Source organism: Pan paniscus, chromosome 5, assembly GCF_029289425.2.
Source record: "Pan paniscus chromosome 5, NHGRI_mPanPan1-v2.0_pri, whole genome shotgun sequence".
In the NCBI taxonomy this organism is placed as follows: Eukaryota; Metazoa; Chordata; class Mammalia; order Primates; family Hominidae; genus Pan; species Pan paniscus.
Window position 1 is genome coordinate 75,140,785 of NC_073254.2, and position 24,265 is coordinate 75,165,049.

Sequence of the window (24,265 nt, forward strand, 5' to 3'; positions counted from 1 at the left end):
AGGCATTCTGCCAATTAACTGGGTGCTTGAAATAAATAGTTTGGAATTAAAGAAATGGTTGCAAATTTCAAAGACTTGATCAGTTTAACTTAGCTCATAGGGAAACTGGGGTGGTGGTGGGTACAAATTTCACTTGTGAAAGCATACTTACTCTTATTCAAGTTTTGCTTATCATTCATTAAATATTTACTGTTTGTAAGGTTTAGTAATATAAGATCAGAAAGTTTGTTAATCTAATATTTAATGTTAAATTATTGAAATAAAATTTCAACTACATTTGGGTAAAAGTGAATTATGATCTTAGGAGTTCAGTCATGAACTATTGACCATCTCAGTAGTTAATATTTCCCAAACTGGGCAAAGTATGGGTGAGAGTGTGTAGAGGGGAGACCCAAGAAAACATAGAAATGGTCCATCACCCTTGGGTCTACTCATCTACTGAAGAACCATGACACAATTATATATGTAAGCAATTAGTAATAAAAAATCATATGTTTATAAGTATAAAGGAGACATACAAGAAAACATTAAATGTTCATGTTTCCATACATGTCTGTCTTCATCTTGCATTAGTTTCAAGTGAAATGTGTTTTTTATGTTTTATTACTATATACTATACCTTTTCATCCAAAGAAGAAATAAGAGATTGTCTCCTTTATTGGAAGACATTTTTGCTGGATGTAGAATTCTAGGTTGGCATGTACTTTCTTTTAGCACATTAAGATATATCACTCTGTTGTCTTCTGGCTTCTCCTCTTGCTGTGGGGAAATCAGCTGTTAGTCTAACTGTAGCTCATTTGAAGGTAAGATAGCCACCCTGCTCTTAGTCTCCTTTTAAGATATTCTATTTAATTTACTTTTGTTTGATTTAAATATTCTGTTTGTCTAGGAGTAGAATTCTTTTTATTTATCCTGCTTGAGTTTCACCAGCATTCTTGAATTTGTAGATTGGTGTCTTGTATTAATTCTGGAAAATTCTCAGCCATTATTGCTTTTAAACTTCCCTCTACCTGTTCTTTCTCCTCTCTGTCTGGTGTGTTAGTCAGCTGTATTTTAGGTCTTCTGAGTCATTCACTTTTCATCCTCAGGTTGTGTCTTCCTTCTTTTTGTTCTTTCTCTGCTGAGTTACAGATTATTTTTTCTGAACTATTTCCCAGTTTGTTATTTCTCTATTCTGTTTTGTCTGTTCTACTCCCATTGAATTTTAAATTTTGGCTACTGTAATTTATTTGTTTTTTTTTTCCACATCTGCTATGTTACTTTTTATGGATTCCTATTCCTTGCAGATATTTTAATATTTGCTTTTCTTTTTCAAATTTGTTGTAGGTTGCTTTTTAATCTGTCTGATAATTCTAAGAGTTAAAATCTGTGTGGTTTGTTCCTGCTATGGTTTGTGATTGTCTTTCTCCCATGTTGCCTTATTTCCTTGCGTGGTTGGTTATCTTTAACTGGTTATTACCCTCCCACAGCCTTTTTTCAGGACATTTTCAGGGTGAATGTGCTCTCCTCTGAGAGGTACTGTGTTTGCTTTTGCCAGGTTTCTGGGAGTATTACTTTAGGGGTATTATGTCAGGTATTAAGTCAAGGACACTTTTTAAACCGCATTTAGGATTGTGTCTCTGGCCCATCCACACCATATATACTTTGGGTGGCCACAGCTTCTCAAAAACTTCATTTTTCTACTTTTTTCTTTTCCTGCTTTGCTCAGTGACAAGTCAGCTTGCCCTTCATTCTTATGTGGTTAGGAGAGAGATGGTGGGTCAATTCTAGTTCACTCTTTCTCGGAAGATGTTATCGTTTGGGTCTCCAGTTTAATATAGGGAGGGCCTCTTGCAAGAGTCTTCTGCTTGGCAGGCCCTAATCCTTGTCTTTTGCTACCTTGCCCCTTGAGACTGAAGATCTGAAGTATGAGGAGATGGCATTTACTAATGTCCTCAGAGCAAAAATGGCGTTAGTTCTCCTGGGTTTGCCTCAAAATTTGGCCAGCAAGTTCCCTTTTAAACTAAATATTAGTTTAACAGCATTTTTAAAATGCTGCTAAGCTAATATTTTTAAGTGTTTTGTCCATCATTTTTGTTGTTTTCAGTGAGATGTAGATCTGAATAACTTAAGAAATCAGAAACTGATAATAGCACGGAGCCCATCTGCTGCTGTGCTGTTGGTGATGTTGCAAATTGTTCCCCTCTCCCCTTAACATATGCTGAGCATCAAGTCAAGACAGCTTACTGGGCTGGAGAGGTGATGGTCTAAAGAATTATAAAGATTTTTTAAAAATTTAAGTTAAAATAGCTTCTTAAATTATTATATCAAATTAATAGAGAAGTATTATTTCTTTAATTTGTTTAACTATTATTTCTTTAATTTGTTGTGCTCATCTGGAGAAACTGTCAGGAAAGATGATTTTTATTAAAGGCACTGCTGTTACATTCACTCAGGCATGATTCTGTCATAACTTCTTGGTATTTCCTTTCTATCTTTCTTAATTGCATGTTTTCCCTCTATCTCTGTCACAGTGCCAATTCTAGGACTGCCTTATTACTGCTTGTTGGTCTAGCAACTTCTTAACTGTTCTTTAATTATTAGCAGAATTGAACATTATTTTGTGTGTATGAATTTTTGTGCCTTTTCGTGAATTAATCTGTTTTTTATCTTTTGATGAATTTATTTTATTACATCCTATCATTAATAATTTTTAGTCTTTTGGGGTTTCACACAGAATATTTATTTTTCTCTTATTCTAAGCTTTTCTGTATTTCTTCAGTTTGAATATTGTCACTTTCCAGAGTTTGTATATTTCAGTCAGTAAACATTTCATCAGGTATTGTGGTAAGAACTGGGAATATAGGCTGTGTGTGGTAGCTCGCGCCTGTGATCCCAGCACTTTGGGAGGCCAAGGCAGGAGGATTGTTTGAGCTAAGGGGTTTGAGACCAGCCTGGGTAACATAATGAGACCCAGTCTCTACAGAAAATTAAAAATCAGCTGGGCATGGTGGCGCGTTAGCACGCCTGTAATCCCAGGCTATTTGGGAGGCTGAGGCCGTAGAATTGCTTGAGCTTGGGAGATCAAGGCTGTAGTGAGCTGTTCCAGCCTGAGCAACAGAGTGAGACCATATCTCAGAAAAAAAAAAAAAAAAAAAAAACTGAGAATGTAATCGTTATGACATATTTACCTGTGCCTAGGGAATATAATCGTTATGACATATTTACCCATGCTTAGGTTCATATGTTAGTGAGAGAGATATAAATGCTTCTAGTATTGTACATAAATAATATAAAAAAACTGTATCTTCAAGCAGACAGGTATGTACCAGCATGGATGTGGGAGTAACTATGCCTGAGGAAATCTGGTGCAACTTTGCAGAGGTAACGTGTTGGTTGCATAGAAATTTGCCAGTAGAAACACAGGGTATAGAAAGACATTTCAGATGTGGTAAATATGCGTTAAGTCATAGAAGTGAAAGAAAGACATGGTGCGCTATAGGAAGTGCAGATAGGTTGGTATAATTGGAGGGCAAAGTATTTTAGGGGAAGAAAATTGAAACTAGAAAGAGTTTAAAGGCCTGGGATAAAAAGGAACTTTGAGGGACACAAAGAGCCTGTGTAGTGGGGATAATGGAGTAAGTGAGCAGGAAAGACATGGAGATGTGGTTGGGGAAAATGTGTGAGGGTAGGGGTGATGCATTGCTTGTGAATTGTGCTGTGATCGTGGGAGTGGGCTGCAGAAGTGGAGTGTGAGTGGGTCAGAGGACGCCGGCAACTGTGTGAAACTAGTGTTGACTGGATAATCCATATGGGTGTAGCAGTCCATTTGGACAGTGGCAAGAAGGTGGATGTTATGATGTCGACAAGATTTGGATTTGGACCGTGCCTGTTCCAGTTTTAGTACTGAAAGTCCCACATCCTTAGAAACCTCTCATTCCTGGACAAACTGGGATGGTTGGTCACCATAATGAGGTGCCAGAAGGATATGATGAACTTGAGGCATTGAAACGTGGAGAGCAATAATCTGTAAGTGGGGAGCAGCTGGCTAGGGTGGAGGAAAAAGGAGGGAATAAGGTTATGTTAATTTACGCTAGCACGGTGTTCTCATGAGATAGCAAGGAGGTAGAGGTCTTGATTAAATTACCTATTTTTTTTCAAAAATATTTGTTTTCTTGTAGAAGAGAAGAAATATGCTTTAGTATAAGTAAATAATCTTTCCTTTTTAGTGTTAATTTTACTATATTCAAAATGTGCCTATGCTATTAAAAAAGAAACAGTAATGAAGTAACCAGAAAATTGATTTTTATATTGATTAGCTTGACAGTATTACTGAGACATCAACATACTAATTAGAATGTCAGGATATTAAATTATTCATTTTCTAACTTTCAATGTTTTGGATGATTATAAATGACAAAAAAATTTGTGAGTGAAGTACCATACTATCCTATCAATTTTTGTTAATTAATTCAACCACAGAGTGGTAATTATTTCCTTTTTTATTTTCTATTTTTGTCTCTTTGTTAAAGATTTTCCAATTGAAGTTTTTTCCTATTACATGGCTCTCCTTTATACATTTAAATGAAGAAAGTACGTTGTAAGAATTGGATTACAGATAGAAAAAAATGTTTAAAACTAACTTATTTTAGGTTGATAAATATTTGGGTTATTTATCACTGTGTCAGAAATACCTCCAAACCTAAAACAACAATTACAAAACCTAACATTAAAACTTAAAATCAAAACTTAATTCTAAAACTTAATACCCATCTTATTATATCTCACACTTTTGAGGGTTAGGGATTCAGATTGGGCTTACAGGGCAATTGTTCTGTTCCACATAATATTATATATGGGGTTTCTAGGTCTAGGATGTCTAAGACAGCTTTACTCACATGCTTGTGCATGTGTGAGGACTTCTAAAAGGCTGGACTCTGCTGGAAGCCTTTCCATGTGATCCCTCAAACGAGGTGGTTGGACTTCTTACTTCGTGATCTAGGACTCCAAGAGAACAAGGCAGAATCTGCCAGTCCTCTCAAAAAATAGGCCTGGGCCTGGCAGGGCATCACTCGTTCCTGTCAAAGTAGTCACAGGCCAGGCCAGATTCAAGGGGAGGGCAAATAGATCTTAGCTCTCAACAGAGAATGTGTCAAAGACTTTGCAGCCATCTTTAATCCCCATGTACTCCAGATTGATGATTACATCACAGTGCATTTGGGAAACAAATTGCCCTTTATAATCACAGTATTTGCTACCAATATAGAACCTATATTTATTTGAAATGATAATAACAGTATTAAAAAGTATGATATTTGCTTTCAGCATTTGATCTATTCACAAAGTTTTAATTTCTTTATAAATGAAATGATTCCTAATTGTTTTATTATATATATATATATATATATATATATATATATATATATATATATCTCATACGCTTATTTTAGAAAAGCGGATTCTTTTCCTGGGATATGCTGTTTAGACCAGTGATGTATGTCGAACCACTAATGGACCTTAAAAAAAAAATACACCTCAGGGCTTCAATCTGTAGGTCTGGGTGACACAAGGAATCTGTAATTTTAAAAAGCTTCACTGGCAAGTAATGTACATACTTACTTAATGAGCAGGGTCTAAGAGAGCTCTGTAGATTCAAATAGAAAACTATCCAAACTATTTATAAACGTGATTGAGTATTGTTGATTGGAAGCTTATAGAAGCTTAAATCTCTGAGAAGCCTTATTTATATCTTTACTTTTGAGGCCAGTGTACTAGACTAGTGGTTCCAACATGGCATCCCCGAGATGATCATTTGGGAATGTGGGAAAGAAATAAATAATACAACATATATTTTTAGTCTCATCCGTTCCACATTTTGGGGGTGGGTATGGCATGTTTTAAGTGCAGAATGTACAGTAATACATGCATATAATTTATAAATAAATATACATATATTGGAAGTATGTGCTGAAAAAACTTTATTGATGACAATGTGTGATGCAAAGATGAAGGTCACTATTCCAGTCAGTTTAGGTTATGCATTGGTAACGACCCCCAAACCTCAGTGACTTATAGAAAGGTTTGTTCCTTGTTCATATTCTATGTCTTCATGGGTCAGCTACAACCCTGCTGTGTGTCATTTTGTCCCTGGACTCAGGCGGATCGAGTAGGCTCTGTATACCGGAACTTCACCAGTTGCTGCGGCAAAAGGAGGAGATCCCTGGGTAAACTACATGCTCATAAAGCTTTTGCTTAGGAATAACACACATCACTTCCACTCACATTTCACTGGCCAAAGCAAGTCACTTGGCTACGCTTTAGTTCAGCAGGTAGGGGGTGTATAATTCTCCCTCAGTGAGGGACTCAGTACAGGGTGAATAGCGATACAGTCTACACAGACATCCATTACCCTTCTATTTACTGTGTAGAGTATTTGCCTCTCTAGAGCTGCTCCTTAATCTGCTTTCAGGATTTCAACAGAGTGAAATTGCCTCTCTCAGTTCCTGGTTTGATGAAGAATATAAAAAAGGAAAAGACACACAGCCAAAATCCTTAATTCTATTAGCAAGGCAGCATATAAAACAACATAATTTTGGAATATGGAAATGTAACTTTGCCAAAACAGTTAAAACCCAGTGTAATTTTTACTTGATAAAAAATTATACCATTATACCATGTGCTACCATTTGAAACATTCAGGTACTGACTGTTGAGTGGGTGGATATGAATAATAGGGATTGAGATGTGGGGAATTATGAGTAGTAGTGGCAAGAGCAGAACTTCAAAGCTAGAATGTTCAGAATCTCTATTGATTGAACATTAATCAGAGTGAAGGTTGAGCATCTCTAAAATAGTAATGTAAGTCACTCAAAAAATGTGTGTTTCATGTTGAGACATTTGTTTATACACCTCTTTTTAGGAGGATGTTTACTTTGTGAAGCATACTACACCTTGATTATAAGATGTTGCAGTGATAACCTAGCTGGCTTTTATCAGTTATTTTGAATTCCCCTATACACCAAGACCTGTGCTAGTTTAATGAAATGACAAGTTTATAGAAACTGCATTAGTTGCAGTAAACATTTCATTTTATTACTTGAGGAAAAAGCCTGAAATATAGAAACTAATCAAAATGTAAATTACAGGTAGTAACAAGTGTCTACCATGTACTAAGGGTGTGCTGTATGTTAGGCCTATTGTACACACTTCACGTACTTTATTTAATCCCAAGAAAAGCTACATGAGATAGGTATGATTTTCTTCATTTTATCCCTGAAGAAACTAAGGTGTAAAGAGGTTAACTAACCTGTTTAAGATTCAAAGACAGGTTTCTATGAATTTGAAAACTATTCTCTCTACTACTTTACTCTGCTTTTATAATTGTTCCACTCTATCTGTTTTTACTTGTATTCTTTGTTAGTAGAAGTAGGAAGCCATTTAATCTTGTCTTGCTCTTTCAGAGAATGAGTATTTTTTTTAGGTATGCAGCAGGTAATCTCATTTAGGAGAACCTAAATAAATGAAATATCCTTACATTTTGTCCAATAGTTTTTAAGGAGAAAGCAAGAGTAAAGAGAATATTCAGGATTATTTTAGGATTTCGAAATAATGAAGTTAATATCAGTTTATACTAATTATTTAATAGTAAAGTTTCAGACAGTCATCCTACATTTTTCAGTGAGAATTGTCTTGTATTTTCCATTTCCATTTTGGTTATAACTAAATAGATAAATGAAGATTTAGAATTTGTTTGACAAATGGATGTATTTTTTAATTCATCAAAGAAAACCAGAATATTTACTCATAGGCCATGAAACAGGAAGTGACATGAAATTTAGATCGAATGTGCATGATTTAGAGTGTGTTTGCTTACTTTGGGTGAAAAGTTTAGAAACACATTGAATTCCTTAGAATTCTATCTATAACTTTTTTTTTTTTTTTTTTTTGAGATGGAGTCTCACCCTGCCACACACGCTGGAGTGCAGTGGTGCGATCTCAGCTCACTGCAACCTTTGCCTGCCTCCTTGGTTCAAGCTATTTTTATGCCTCAGCCTCCTGAGTAGCTGGGATTACAGGCGTGGGCCACCATGCCCAGCTAATTTTTGTATTTTTAGTAAAGGTGGGGTTTCACTATGTCGGCCAGGCTGGGCTCAAACTCCTGACCTCAGGTGATCTGCCCACCTCAGCCTCCCAAAGTGCTGGGATTTCAGGCATGAGTCACTGCGCCCAGCCCAGAATTTTATCTATAACTTCTAATCTGAGCAAGACTAGATAGCTTTTATTCTTCTTTGGGTGGGGGTAGATTTCAATGAGAAGAAATATTGCATTAAACTCTAATTTTTATTTAAGTTCTTGAGGTTATTTTTTTTTTGTCAAAATTATATCTTGTATATTTCCAAGGCAGAAGACTATTTGGAGAAGTAAAGTCTCTTGTAGCTAAAGTATTCTGTTGTGTGGCAGTTGAACTGATGTGTGCTTCCCTGACATTTACTTGGTAAGTAGTTAATTGCTTACCAAGTTAGAAATAACTGTGGTATCAGTAATACAAATACTTGAATTTAGGGAAAGGTGAGATACTATATTATACTAGGTGAAGTATTAGTGGTACTTAGTTATTAATGTGGGATTTGTTTAGTTAGAACCTAAAACAATATTAGGACAAACGTGTATGTTCAAAGACTAGTTTCTTTATTGCTGGGTAAAAGGTGATTATAAAAGGATCATGACAGGTTAACACATTTGGCTTCAATTTCAGTTTTGCCAGATCTAGGCAGGATTTATTTGGGCAACAAACAATACATGTAATCAATTATAATTATTCTTATTAATGGTGGGGAACACATAGATGTATATTAAAATTTCATTTAATTTCAGATAAATGTTTACTGGGAAAATTTGAAATATATTTTTATATTTAGATTGGATGCTTACTTAAAAAGCAATGAAAGAGCATTGTGAAGACATGAAGATTTCTTCTCCTTTCACCCTATCTCCCCAATCAGTTTCTTCCTTCATTAATTGCTGTTTGAGAATTATAGCTTGGCTCTAAAACTTAAAATAGCTACTTCCTCTCAGATATTTTCTGCATTGTGTGTCTGGTTGCCTATTTGAGTTTCAGAGAATTTCCCTTATGGAATGCAAAGTGAAAGGTAAATAGTCAATTAAGTAGAGAAGTTACTGTCAACAGAGATATATGTAAACATAGCAAATACTAAAGCAAAATAATCTGGCTTTAGCTCTTAGGGAAATATTTGCTATTGCTAAACCTCTATTTACATACTCTACAATGAGTGTTGATTATCTGTAATTTGTGCTCTGGCCCTTTAAAATTTTTACCTATGAAACTTCTCAGGGCATCTAGTTGTATTACATTTTTAGTTTCTGTATCTTTATCTTGTCCATCACCAAAGAGGAATTGAGGTGAAAATTTCCAGTTGATGAATTTGTCTTCCATTGCTTTTAATGTTACATGTTTGTTTAGCTTTCCTGCAAAGTAGTATCTGTTTATTTGTTTGGAGACCACATGGCCTAGTGGACCTTAGCATTGGATAGACTTTGGTTGGAAATCCAGTTTGGTTTCTACTCATATTAATTAGCTATAAAACTAAGATAATATCCAGCTTATAGGGTTATTAGTAGGATTAAGTGAGATAGTATAAGTAAAATAGCATAGTAACTAGTAGATAGTACACATGGATTTCAGTCATCATCAACTTTTGAATAATCTACTAGATTGACACACCTAAACTTCATCCTCTGCTGTATTTCAACTTTCATATAATAAATGGTGAGTGAGGTATTAAGCCCAGCATCTGATGCGCTCCCTCCTCTCACCTCCCACCCTCCAAAAGGCCCAGTGTGTGTTTTTCTCCACCAAGTGTCCATGTGTTTTTATCATTCAGCTCCCACTTATAAATGAGAACATGTGGTATTTGGTTTTCTGTTGCTGTGTTAGTTTGTTAAGGATAATGGCCTCTAGCTCCATCCATGTCCCCGCAAAGGACATGAGCTCATTCCTTCTTAAGGCTGCATAGTATTCCGTGGTGTATATGTACCACATTTTCTTTATCCAGTCTATCATTAATGGGCATTTGGGTTGATTCCATGTCTTTGCTATTGTGAATAGTGCTGCAGTGAACATATGTGTGCATGTATCTTTATAATAAAATAATAAAATGATTTATATTCCTTTGGGTATATACCCGGTAATGGGATTGCTGGCTCCAATGGTATTTCTGCCTCTAGGTCTTTGAGGAATCCCCACACTGTCTTCCACAATGGTTGAACTAATTTACTCTTCCACCAGCAGTGTAAAAGCATTCCTTTTTCTCCACAACCTTGCCAGCATCTGTTGTTTTTTGATTTTTTAGTAGTAGCCATTCTGACTGGTGTGAGATGGTACCTCATTGTGGTTTTGATTTGCATTTGTCAAATGATCACTGACATTGAGTTTTTTTTTTTCATATGTTTGTTGGCTGCATGTATGTCTTCTTTTGAGAAGGGTCTGTTCGTGTCCTTTGCCCACTTTTTAATGTTTTTTTTTTCTTGTAAATTTGAGTTCCTTATAGATACTGGATATTAGACTTTTGTCAGATGTATAGATTGCAAAAATTTTCTCCCAATCTTTAGATTGTCTGTTTACTCTGTTGATAGTTTATTTTGCTGTGCAGAAGCTCTTTAATTTAATTGGATCCCATGTGTCAATTTTTGCTTTTGTTTCAATTGTTTTTGGTGTTTTCATCATGAAATCTTTGCCTGTGCTTATGTCCTGATTGGTAATGCCAATTCTGGGGTTTTCATAGTTTTAGGTTTTACATTTAAGTATTTAATCCATCTTGAGTTGATTTTTGTATATAGTATAAGGAAGGGGTCCAGTTTCAATTTTCTATGTATGGCTAGCCAGTTCTCACAGCACCATTTATTATATAGGGGAATCTTTCCCTGTTGCTTGTTTTTGTTAGGTTTGTTGATGATCAAGTGTTGTAGGCATGCAGTCTTACTTCTGGTTTCTCTAATCTGTTCCATTGGTCTATGTGCCCGTTTTTATACCAGTGCCATGCTCTTTTGGTTACTGTAGCCCTATAGTATAGTTCAAAATAGGGTAGTGTGATGCCACCAGCTTTGTTCTTTTTGCTTAGGGTTGTCTTGGTTATTTGGGCTCCTTTTTGGTTCCATATGAATTTTAAAATAGTTTTAAAAAAATTCTGTGAAGAATGTCAGTGGTAGTCTGATGGGATTAGCATTGAATCTATAAATTGCATCAGACAGTATGGACATTTTCGTGATACTGATTCTTTCTATCCATGAGCATGGAATATTTTTCCATTTGTTTGTGTTATCTCTGATTTCTTTGAACAGTGGTTTGTAGTTCTCCTTGAAGAGGTCCTTTACTTCCTTTGTTAGCTGTATTCCTAGGAATTTTATTCTTTTTGTGGCAATTGTAAATGGGATTGCCTTCTTGATTTGGCTGTTGGCTTGGCTATTGTTGGTGTATAGGAATGCTATTTATTTATTAATTAATTAATTTATTTATTTTTTGAGACAGAGTCTTGCTCTGTCGCCCAGGCTGGACTGCAGTGGCGCGATCTCAGCTCACTACAATATCCACCTCCCAGGTTCAAGGGATCTTCCTGCCTCAGCCCACTGAGTAGCTGGGATTACAGGTGTGGGCCACCATGTCCGGCTAATTTTTGTATTTTTAGCAGAGACGGGGTTTCACCGTGTTGGGCAGTCATGAACTCCTGACCTGAGGTGGTTCACCTGCCTCAGCCTCCCAAATTGCTGGTATTACAGGTATGAGCCACCTCACTCAGCTGGAATGCTAGTGATTTTTGCATGTTAGTTTACTATCTTGAGACTTTGCTGAAGTTGCTTATTAGCTTAAGAAGCTTTTGGGCTGAGACAATGGGGTTTTCTAGATATAGGATTATGTCATCTGTAAACAAAGATAGTTTGACTTTCTCTCCTCCTATTTGAATACTCTTTATTTTTTTCTCTTGCCTGATTGCCTTAGCAGGAACTTTCAAGACTATGTTGAATAGGGGTGGTGAGAAAGGGCAAACTTGTCTTGTGCGGGTTTTCAGGGGGAATGTTTCCAGCTTTTGCCCATTCAATATGATATTGGCTGTGGGTTTGTCATATATGGCTCTTATTATTTTGAGGTATGTTCCTTCAACACCCAGTTTATTGAGAGTTTTTAACATGAAGGGATGTTGAATTTTATTGAAGGCTTTTTCTGCATCTATTGAGATAATCATGTGGTTTTTATCTTTAGTTCTGTTTATGTGATGAATCACATTTATTGATTTGTGTATGTTGAACCAACCTTGCATCCTGGAGATGAAGCCAAGTTGATCGTGGTGGATAAGCTTTTTGATGTGCTGCTGGATTCGGTTTAGAAGTATTTTGTTGAGGATTTTTGCATCAGTGTTCATCAAGGATATTGGCCTGATGTTTTCTTTTTTTTGTTGTATCTCTGCCAGATTTTGGTATAAGGATGATGCTGACCCTTTCTCTGTTGCCCAGTCTAGAGGGTAGTGGTGTGATCATAGTTCACTGTAGCCTTAAACTCCTGGGCTCAAGAGATCTTCCCGCCTCAGCCTTTTTTTTTTTTTTTTTTTTGAATTAGCTGTGTGTAATGGTGTGTGTCTGTAGTCCTATCTCAGCTGGGACTACTAGGTACGCACCATCACACCCAGCTAATTAAAAAAAATTTTTTTTAGGTTGGGCATAATGGTTTATGCCTGTAATCTTAGCCTATTGGGAGGCCAAGGTGGGAGAATCACTTGATTCTAGGGATTTGAGACTAGCCTGGGTAACATAGTAAGACCGTGTCTCTATAAAAAATTTAAAAAATGGCCAGCCATGGTGGCTCACATCTGTAATTCTAACACTTTGAGAGGGCAAGGGAGTAGGATCCCTTGAGCCCAGGAGTTCGAGACCAGCCTGAGCAACATAGGGAGATCCCATCTCTATAAGAAAAAATATAATATTAAAAAAATTTAAGAATAATTAGCTGGGCATGGTGGTTTGTGCCTGTAGTCCCAATTACTCAGAAAGTTCAATTACTCAGTGAGCCGTGATCATACCATTGCATTCCAGCCTGGGTGAACAAACAAGACCCTGTTAGAGATGGGGGTTTCTCTTAGTCGCCCAGGCTAGTCTCAAACTCCTGGCCTCAAGCGATCCAACCACCTCAGCCTCCCAAGTAGCTGGGATTACAGATGCCAACTCCCATGCCTGACCATTTGTATATTTTAACCATTCTAATTGCCATGTAGTGGTATGTCATTGAGGTTTCCATTATGGTTTCAAACCCTGATGACTAAGGAGGTTGAGCATCTTTTAATACATTTTTTGGCTCTTTGAGTTTTCTCGCTTGTGCCTGTTAATGTCTTTTGCTAATGTTTCTATTGGATTGACTCTTTTTTTGTTGTTATTTCTGTTCTGGCTGTTCTTGGCCCTTTGCATGTTCATGTACATTTTAGAACCAGAACGTCCACACACAGAGGCATACACAAAAGCTATTATGATTTTGTTTGGGATTGTATTGAATCTATAGGTTAATTTGAAGAGATTTAAAACATTTACAATATTAAGTTTTCTGGTTGATGTTTAGGGTATCTCTGTTAATTAATTTTTCTCCAGTTTCTCTAAGATTTTATATTTTTGTTGGTGAAGGCCTTGCACATATTTTGTTAGATTTATTCCTAAATCCTTGATAGTTTTAATTCTGTTGTAAATTGTAGCTTAAAAAATTCCCTTACTGAATTTTGTTGCTGGCATATAGAAATACAATTAGTTTTTCTATATTTTTTTATTTCTATTTTTTATTTTTTGAGACCGAGTCTCACCTTGTCACCCAGGCTGGAGTGCAGTGGCACAATCTTGGCTCACCGCAACCTCCACCTTCCAGGTTCAAGCAATTCTTCTTCCCCACCCTCCTGAGTAGCTGGGATTACAGGCATGCACCACCATGCCCAGCTAATTTTTTTTTTTTTGGTATCTTTAGTAGAGATGGGGTTTCACCATGTTGGCCAGGGTGGTGTCAAACTCCTGACCTCATGATCCACCAGCCTCAGCCTCCTGAAGTGCTGGGATTACAGGTGTGAGTCACCGCACCCTGCCAGTTTTTCTATATTTGAATCCAGAAATCTGACTCAATTAGGCCAATAGTTTTAATAATTTATAGTGGATTCTTCTGGATTTTCTAAGTATACTAAATCATATAATCTGCAAATAGAGTTTCAGTTCTTCTTTTTCAATCTTGATACTTTTTTGTTCTTACCTATATTGTTTTTATTCATGGAGTCTCATTTCCTGGTGTGCTTTGTTACTGTTGTATGCTGGAGATTGTGTTTCGAAAGTTATTTGTGGACTATATTGAAGCTTAGGAGGATTATATCTTTCTAGAAGGGTTTTCATTTGTTGTTTTTTTTTTTTTTTTTTCATTGGCCTGGAGTCATTGCTGATCCAGGACAATTTTAATTTAAATCTGGGATCTGAGATCTCAGAACCACTAGATAAGTTGAAAATGGGTTGTAGATCCATATGAAGGCTGATAAGGTTCTGGTTCATGCTCAAGTAATTGTTCACAGCTACAGGAATTTCAGGGGTTTCTTCCTGACTCCATTGAGTTTTAAATTTCTGTGCCTAAATTTTTTTGTCTATTTCTAGAAATTTTTTTTCTTTTCCCTTTTTTTCCTTATATAGGCCTAATCATCTCTGAAATGTCATTTCTTACATTCATCTAAACGTGTGTTTGGAACCTGTTTAATAAAACACAGGTTTCATTTATTGATATAAAACAACACATCACAAAGGTTTTGTGCACGCTGCTTGATTTTAGGTCTTAGGGCTGGATGTTTGTATGTTCCTGTAAGGGCTCAATGGGCTCAGAAATGTCATTTCTTAGATTCTACAAACTGTGTGTTTGGAACCTTTTTAATGAAAACCCAGGTTCCATTCAGTGATGTAAAACAGCACATCAGAAAGCTTTTTCTTCTTCTTCTTCTTTTTTTTGTTTTTTTTGATAAGGGTTTGCTGTGTCACCCAGACTGGAGTGCAGTAATGTGATCATGGCTTACTGCAGCCTCTAACTCCTGGGCTCAAGCAATCCTCCCACCTTAGCCTCCCAAGTAGCTGAGATAACAAGTGTATACCACCATACCTGGCTAATGTTTTATTATTATTATTATTTTTTTTGTAGAGATGGGGTCTCACCGTGTTGCCCAGGCTGGGCTCAAACTCCTGGACTCAAGTGATACTGCCGCCTTGGCCTCCAAAAGTGCTGGGATTATAGACGTGAGCCACCGTGCCCAGCCTTTTGCTTTTAAAAAGAAAATCACTTTTTATAGTTTCCACTTCATACAGATTGTGCTTGTCTTTTATTTCTGTACACATGGTAGCATAGTTATTATCTGTAAACTTTGTGAATTCTTCTCTGTTGCTTTTGTTCGTGAAGTATAGTTTTATTCTGTACCTTGTTATAAAATACAACATGCTTGACATTGTATTTGGAAATTTATTTGTAGCAATACTTTGAGGTGTACTGTGAAGGTTCCTCCAGAGAGGATTTGAGTTTGCTTTTGCGAGGTGCCTGGGCATTTGAATCAGGTACCGCCTTAAAACAAGTTCAAGGCTTGGGATTCCCTGATATCCTACATCATTTGAGCAGGAAGGTCTCTCGTCAGATATCCCACTTTGTGTGGGCCTGACTTTGTGTATTAACTTTCTGTGCTGTAAAGATGTTTTTAAAATTTTATCAGTGTTTTGTTTTGTTTTCTCTAGGAGGTTGACCTAAATAATATAGCCTGTTTTACTGAAACAGCAAGTTCTACTGCAGTTTGTTTAACTAGATACATGTTGGACATTTAGTTTTTTTCTTTATTATTATAAATAACACTGTAATAAAGAAACGTTTTTATTGGTGTGCTTGTCCTGTTATTTACTTGTGATTAATCTGAAAATAAAATAGTTACAATCTGCGTTTTTAAAGGCTATTTGATATGTATTATCAAAGTATGGTACACAAAGATTGTCCTAACACTGTGTATTCTAAATCTTTTTAACTTTTACCATTTTGATAGATGGAAAATAGTACACATTATTATTTTAATTTAGCATTTATTATTTTTACTTATATAACTATTGGCTGTTCATGTTTTACTACTTTTGGGTTATGAAAGCTTACATACTGCCAACTAGGGGCTTACTGAGGCTAACTCACATATCAGATGATGTAAATATTTCCCTCAGTTTGTCACTTATATTTTATCTTCATTTACAAAAATATATATATGTTTTGGTATAGAAGTTTAACGCTTGTGCTAATCAGATCTATCAATATTTTATAAAGCCATAATCAGTCTGAGATAATAAATTTATAGTTGTTCCTAGAAAAACTAGTGTTTTAAATTTGGAATTGTCTTATGTGGCTAGAAAATTGAGAAATAGTCAAACCACTCTAACCTCAATTAGGATATTTTAATATATTAACATAACTCAAATTAGGATAATGCTAATTTTTAGTCTATGTTAACCTGAGTTTTTATGATAAGTTTTTTCCTTTTTCTCATTAAAATATTTTCTCTTTGTCTGCTACTGTTCTTTTGATGTATACCTTCAGAAATTGGCAGGGTTGAAATTTGGAAGAATATTCAATGTAGGTTTTTTTCTGTATTTTGCCTTCACTAATGATAGTGATTTAGATATCATGTTAGAAATGATTTGAGATATCAAGGTTTTAAAATTTTTAATAAAAGTAAACAGTATTCATTAAAACAGGAAATCATTTTATTGAAACTGAATGAGGACTTCAAATTTTTATAACAGCTTAAAATATGTTTCTTTAGATAAGTGATGAAGAGAAGACTCTTTGAGAACAGGAGATTGTTGCCTCATCACCAAGTTTAAGTGGACTTAAGTTGGGGTTCGAGTCCATTTATAAGGTATGTAAACATGTAAAATACTTCCTAGGTTTTGTAAAATATGTCGCATTGAGCGTTATATACATATTTAATTAATCCATTTTTATAGCCTCTCATCACCACAGCTACTCTGTCTACTGCACAGATACTGTCCTCTGCACAGATACTGTCCTCATTGCACTAATGGTGTGCCAATGTTCTCTCCTGGGCTGTCTCCTTCCACAGATGCATTCCCAACTCTGCTTGGGCTCTGACCTCCCATTACAGGCTGTTTTCCTAATGGAATACCTCCTTGCATTGTTTGGGTTCTTACACCCTGCACTGGGCCAGGAAACCCTCATCACCCATTTGGCCCAACACTCTGTTTGGATTGCTGCCTTGCGTGGAAGCCCCCCTTCGTTTCTCTTGGCCTCTGACATCGTGGTGTCTCGCCTCATGGTCTCTCTGTCATTCCACTGGGCTCTGACATTGTAAGCCTAAGTTTTTTCCTATGGGAATGCCCTCCTTAACCTACTCAGATTCCATCATCCTGTGCTTGGCCACCTCAGTTTCCCCTCCCCACTCAGTTCAGATAACTACTTCATATGAACCCTTCCAGAAGGGGAAGAGGGAAGAGTTTAAATTCATTTTACAATTTGATAACTGAAACCCCACAATTTCCTTTGAAAAGAATGTGCTAATTATTATGAGTGAGTGCCAGTAGTTTAAAATCCTGCCCCATTCTAGCTTCTTCATTTTGATTGTTGGGCCATCATTCAGTCAGCCTTTCAAGCTTAGAGTGTGGCGATCAATATTTATTTCTCTTACACCACACATTTCCAGTTACTCTGCCTTCACATCATCTTTTGCTTCTACTTGGGCATTTTTGTTTCCACTGTGACCACCTTAATAAGCTGGAATCATGAAATATTATGGCTAAAGAATCCCTAAGGGTCAGTTAGCCTATCTCTTCCTCCCCTCTCTCAGTTTTACAGATCTGGCTGCTGAGATTTAGAGGCATTCATTAAATTCACCAAATAAGTCTAGTCAGTATCAGAGCTTGGACTAGAACTCATGTTTCTTCCCTATATTATTGCAGTAAACCCTCTTACCTGCTCATCTAATATGTCCTATGTAAGCTACCTATTTGGTGCAGTATCACACAATTCTACCCTGTAGGGCTGTTTGACTTTCCGTGTGTGCCCATGAGGGCAGGGACTGTGTTGTAGTTGTAGAAATCGGTAAATTAATTGAAAGTTGTTAAAAAGCACATGATCTGTTTATAGTGTGAGATGTCGTTGGATATACAGAAAATTGTATGCATTTATATTTAATTCTTCCTTAAAACTTGAATGAATAGGCAATTTGGGAATCATTTTTCACCTAATTTTTTAACCTCATTTTTTTAAAAAAGAAAAATTCTATTGGAGAGTAAGAATGATTTTTACAGTTTACTAATATCATACTTTGCTCATCTCTTAGAATTTTAAGATTGTTCATAGGGTTTAAAAATCTAAGATTTTTAAAAATAAATTCTTGGGGCAAATACTTATTTTAATAGCAAAACTGAATGCTTATTATTTCCATTTCTTAGCACTGAGATTAGCTTTCTCAGTATATTTCTCTGGAGTGAGAATGGAAACATACATGAAGAAATTAGAATTTACTTACAAGTAATTTTCAGCTCTGAATATGTTGTTTACAAATTAGGATTCTCTCTGATGCAGAATACAATGTGGGATATGTGAGGTGAATGCAACATGTGTAGAAGTCTTGAGTTAAGAGTTTGAAATCCTGGGGATTATGTTTTGTAAATTCAGAGGTTAAGGAATAAAAGAAAGCATTCCAACTTGGCCTTTTAGTGTTACTATTTTTCAAAACATCAACTCTGAAACGAACATATTTTTGTACTGCCACTGTTTGCTAATGCTGTTGAGTTTTAAGGAGGATAAATTAATCATTTTGATATTCTTTTGGCTCTGCTAGGACTAATGAATTTCTTTGTTTATACTTTATACATATGAAGACTTAGGAGGATTTCTTAATGACAGGTGCTGACTTATTTTGCCTGTTTCACTCTTAATTCAGATCCCTTTTGCTGATGCTCTGGATTTGTTTCGAGGAAGGAAAGTCTATTTGGAAGGTGGCTTTGCTTACGTACCACTTAAGGACATTGTGGCAATCATCCTGAATGAATTTAGAGCCAAACTGTCCAAGGCTTTGGCAGTAAGTATTTTACTTCATTTCTGTATCTGACATATTCACACTTTCAGTTATATACTCCTGGTAGTTTTATTCTGTGTTTCTCTAGGAAATAAGTTAATTCAGTTTTCATAATGATATTCAGATTACTTATGATGTTGTACTATTAATCCCAAAACTCCTAGGTTTTTATTTGTTACTATCCATAGTTGGTTTTTAAGTTTTTTTTCTTGATCCTACTAATACCAATGCTGAGTGATTAATTTTGTGAGTAACCTCTGTGGGTTTCTTCATGGTCATGTCTTTTTTCCTTAGAAATAGACTTCGTATATGGCTCTTAACAATTAGTGTGGCCTGTGGTAGATATAACTCCTAGATTTCTGTTCTGAATTAGTATTTGGTATCAGTAGAAGACAATATAGAAGAAAATCTTAAGTACTAACACTGTGATATGCTAGTGCTGCAATAAGTAGCTCCGTACTGGGTGAATTTGGAGGTAGCTGTGTTGAACAAATGACATGATCAGTGATTTTTAAGTAGTTTGTTGGAAGTGTGACTCTTAAGTGGTGATATTTTAAAACTATACACATTTTTATATGTAAAACACGTATGTTACAGTTGTTGTCTCTTAATCTGAGTCAGTTTTTAATATTTTTTTTGTACCTAATGCAGAAGAAGACTTCAAAGGTTTGTGACATGGCTGTTTTAAACTGTACTGATTATAGTGTAAGCATATGCCAAGCTTTCCTTCTGAGTTAAAAATTGTAGTATTTTCTGATATAAATAAATTTTTATTGACTCTCTGGGGTTACCTAAATATGTATAATTTAGCTATGTCAGCACTTGGGAAGACTAAAATACTAACTCTGTGTTTATTAAATGAAGGAATTTATGAGAACACCTAGCATAACAGGTATTTAGTAACTGTTAATATTCTTTCTCCATTCCTAATCCCGTTATTTCTTTATCCTCATGAAAGGTGATGCTTTTAAATTTTTTCTTTACTTGTCTGTCACTACCCTAGATTATATTCTAGTTATAGCTAAGAATAGTGTCTTTCACCACTGTGGAAGACACTGATACTTGTCTACTGTTTGGCCATTGCTCTTTTATTATTCTTAGTTTTATTCACCCATATTCTCTCTGTTGACATTTCAGACCACATTTCTTTGTGTGAAATAGACAAATATTTTCCAGCATATTGGATAGTTTTAGCTGTCATCTATTAAATGCTGGTGGTAGACCCCAGTCTCCATGACAACCAAAAATATCACCATGCATTTCAGAAAACTTCTGGCATGTTAATGCTACTATTAATCTGATCACAGTCATTTCCTTCTTAACAAATTTTTAATTTATGCCTGTGACAATGTAATTGTGGCTAAAAAGTATGAGTTCTTTGGGGGCTTCTGAAAAAAGTTTTTCTTGCTAAAAAAAAGGCATGTGGGATGAAGTAGTCTTTTTTCCCCCCTCTGGATATTGTTGTAACTGAATGTGATGCCTGGAACAGCTACAGCCATCTAGAGATGAGGCAGGTAACTTCGGGACAACCCAATTTGCTGCATAGACATGTAGAAAGATGGAAAGAATCTGAGTCCTTGTTGTTGTCGTTGAGTTGCTGAATTAACCTATTCTGGAACCACCAAACTTTTTATTACATGGGATAATGAAGTTTTAATTTTTAAAGGCACTAACTTAGGTACTCATATTTGAGTGGAATTCTCTTTCTCTAGTAGCAGAAAGCATCCTGTTACCTAGATCAGTGTCTCCGTTAGTATTTTCTTTTCTAGTTGCAGGTAACAGCCTATGCTACATTAACCAATAAATAGAATCTGCTAGCTCATAAAGGTGAGAAGTCTAGATATAATATGGACTTCAGACATAGCTTGCCGAATGTTTCATCCCTTTCTCTGAATATGTCTTCACCCTTATGTGTATGCCTTATCCTCAGTCTGGCTTTCTGATGGTTGCAAAAATAGTTACCATGGGATCCGGCTTTATTTCTGTATAGCATACTATCTGAAAGAATTTCTTTGTCCCTGGGCAGAAGTTTGAAATCAAGGTGTCGGCATGGCCATGCTTCCTCTGAAGGTGCTGGGGAAAGATCTATTCCACATCTGTCTTCTGGCTTCTGGTAGTTCTTTGACTTGTGGCAACATAACTCCAGTCTTCACATGGCATTCACCCTGCATGTCCCAAATTCTACTTTTTCTAAGGATATCAGTCATATTGGGATATCATTTTTCTAAGGATATCAGTCACCTCTCAACTCCAATGTGACCTCATTTTAACTAAGTACATCTGCAACAATCCTATTTCTAAATAAGGTCACATTCTGAGGTACTGGGGGTTAGTACCTCAACATATGATTTTCTTGGGACAGAGTTTAACCCATGTCACATGTCTATCACTAAAGCAGCTATTGTGGTTTAAGGGATGGCCTAGCCTAAGATCATGTGTCTGCCCCTTTACATGGGGGATCATGGGAGCTGAGAGTCAGTGTGTTCCTGAAACCACAATATCCCAAACAAAAATGGATGATTGTTAGGAATGGGGAGAGGGGAGAATGAAGATGGGGAGGCAGACAACAATTGTCTACTACCTAGAAAAGACACTGAATATGAATTAAATGTACAAAGTTTTTCACTTTGTAATTTCTTTCAAGCCAAGCTGCCCAGTGCCCAAAAACCTAACTATGAAAATGAATCTGAAATTCTTTTACTTTTGGGTTTAAAGCTACTTCTGATTTTGTGTATTGCAAAGTTTAAATAAATTTTTAATAAGTTTTGACTGTTTGTTTTATAAATTTGCCTTGAAAGTAACTTTAAAAATGTAAAAAAGAAATTTACATTTGCCACACATTTTTATTTTAGATAAGTCAAGATATTCTATGTATATTTGTGATGTATCATCCCAATATTCCAGTGTAGAAAGAAGGATATGTGGCAGATTTTTGCAAAATTTTACAATTTTTTTCTACTTTCTGGGTAGAAACGAGGGGTCTATACTGAGAGAAAAGACAAAACTTGGGTTCCTAAGTTTGTAATAAATTCATTTCAGCCAACTGCACCTAAGCTTTCTACCTTGTTGATAAGAAATGAGTATTTATGAACTTTGAATTCCATTCTTCTTCACTTCTTTCTACTCATTCTTCCCCTTCCAAACATACTTTTTAAAAAATTAATACTTTAAAAAAATTTGAAATATCACAGACTTACAGAAAATTAAGTAGAAAATAGCAACTTTTTCTTTAAATCATTTGAGAATAAGTTCCCAGCCTGATGTCTTGGCACCCCCAATACTTGTTAGTGTTTATTTCCTTCAAACAGAACATTTTCCTGCATGACCACAATTCAACATCAAAATAAGAAAATTAATGTTGATAAGTTACTACCATCTAACCTCCAGACCCCATTCAAGTTTCACCAGTTGTCTCAATCACATCCCACAGGCAATTTTAATTCACATGTATTATTTAGTTGTCACGTCTCTTTAGTCTCCTTCAGTCTGCAATAGATTCTTAGTTTCTCTTAGATTTTCATGGACTTTGTTACTTTTGAAGATTATCAGCAGTTATTTTGTATCTCTCAGTTTGGGTTTATCTGATGTTTCTGCCTAGATTCAAGTTAGACATTTTAAGCAGTACTGTAACAGAAGTTATGCTATGTTCTTTTCATTGCATTCTATCAGATTACATGATTTTGATTCAGCCCAATTCTGATTGACTTTATCAAAATTTATCCATTCTATTGTTGATAGGCATTTCACTTTTGTTTTCTTTTTTTTTTTTTTTGGTTATCACAAATACTGCTGCTCTGAACATTGTAGCACATATTTTGGAAAACATATTTCTGTTGGTTATGTGTTTAGGAATGGAATTGTAGGGTATTGAGTATATCTGTGTACAGCTTTAATGGATTTAGATTTACTTTAAATGGATTTATTCTGGCTGAGTGGGGTGGCTCACACCTGTAACCCTAGTCCTTTGGGAGGATGAGGTGGGAGGATTGCTTGAGCTCAGGAGTTTGAGACCAGCCTGGGCAACATAGTGAGAATCCGTCTCTACTAAAAACAACAACAACAACAACAACAAACTAGCCAGTCGTGGTGGCATGCGCCCGTAGTCCCAGCTACTTGGGAGGCTGAGGTGGGGGGATCACTTGAGCCTGGGAGATCAAGGCTGCAATGAGCTATAATCATACCATTGCACCCCAGCTTGGGCGACAGAGTGATACCCTGCCTAAAAAAAAAAAAAAAAGAAAGAAAGAAAGAAAGAAAGAAAGAAAGAAAGAAAGAAAGAAAAGGATTTGTCCTGATTACAGGTGGGTTGTGGAGAGTCCTGGCCTTGGTGTCTTGGATTTAATAGAAGACAGACAGTGACTTGCTTTCTCCTGGGTGGTTCAGGGCCAAGCCTGGTTGAGAGGAGGTCCAGAGAACACTTTTTCTTATGTAGGAGAGTGGTGGGAGTTGTTGCCTGGGAGCCTGTCCTGACAGCTGTGGAAAGGAGCAGGAGGGAAGCGAAGGAGTTCATTTAGGGCTGTGGCGAAGTAGAAATCTAAACCTATTGCTATGGTCTCTTTATTACTGTCCTTTCCGTTGAGGAAGGTTTTGACCTTGGAGTATGTAATTGAAAACTTTCAGCTTTATAAATGGAAATATTCTTGTAGGATAAGAAAAAGTACCCTAAAGTATATTTTTTGAAAGGTATTTTGATGAGTGGTAGAGGATGAAATAAATGGTTCTGGGGGAAGTTGTAAATTGATGAGAGTTTTACCCCAGGTGACAACTGAAAGCTTATTCTTAACCTACGACCATATGACTTTTATAATATAACTATCTAGCTTTTGAACATGGTTTAGGACTGATAAAAAATTGACATTACTTTTTCCTTTGATAGGAACTCTGTGGCCCTACTTCCTCTCAGAACCTTCCCTTAAGTCCCAAGATTGTGCTAAGTATATCTCCTTTGTGTTCCCACAGAATTCTGCACACGACCAAATTACGGTGAAATTATTTTCATTATGTGTTTTCCTCCTCAATTAAAATGTAAGTTCTTTAAGAGTGAGGGATTTCTCTTAATTCAAATTTTTATCTGGTATAGCATGTGGCACATAGGGTTAGTGGTCAGTAAAATTTTATTGAACTGACAGATACCAAATAATGATATAAATTTGCTT

General features: G+C 36.0%; 1 pseudogene; it reads left to right on the forward strand.

Annotated features, from left to right (window-relative positions):
* The first annotated feature begins 3,312 nt into the window (after positions 1-3,312).
* LOC117978426 (DNA primase large subunit-like) overlaps positions 3,313-24,265 on the forward strand; it is a 281,293-nt pseudogene continuing 260,340 nt past the window's right edge.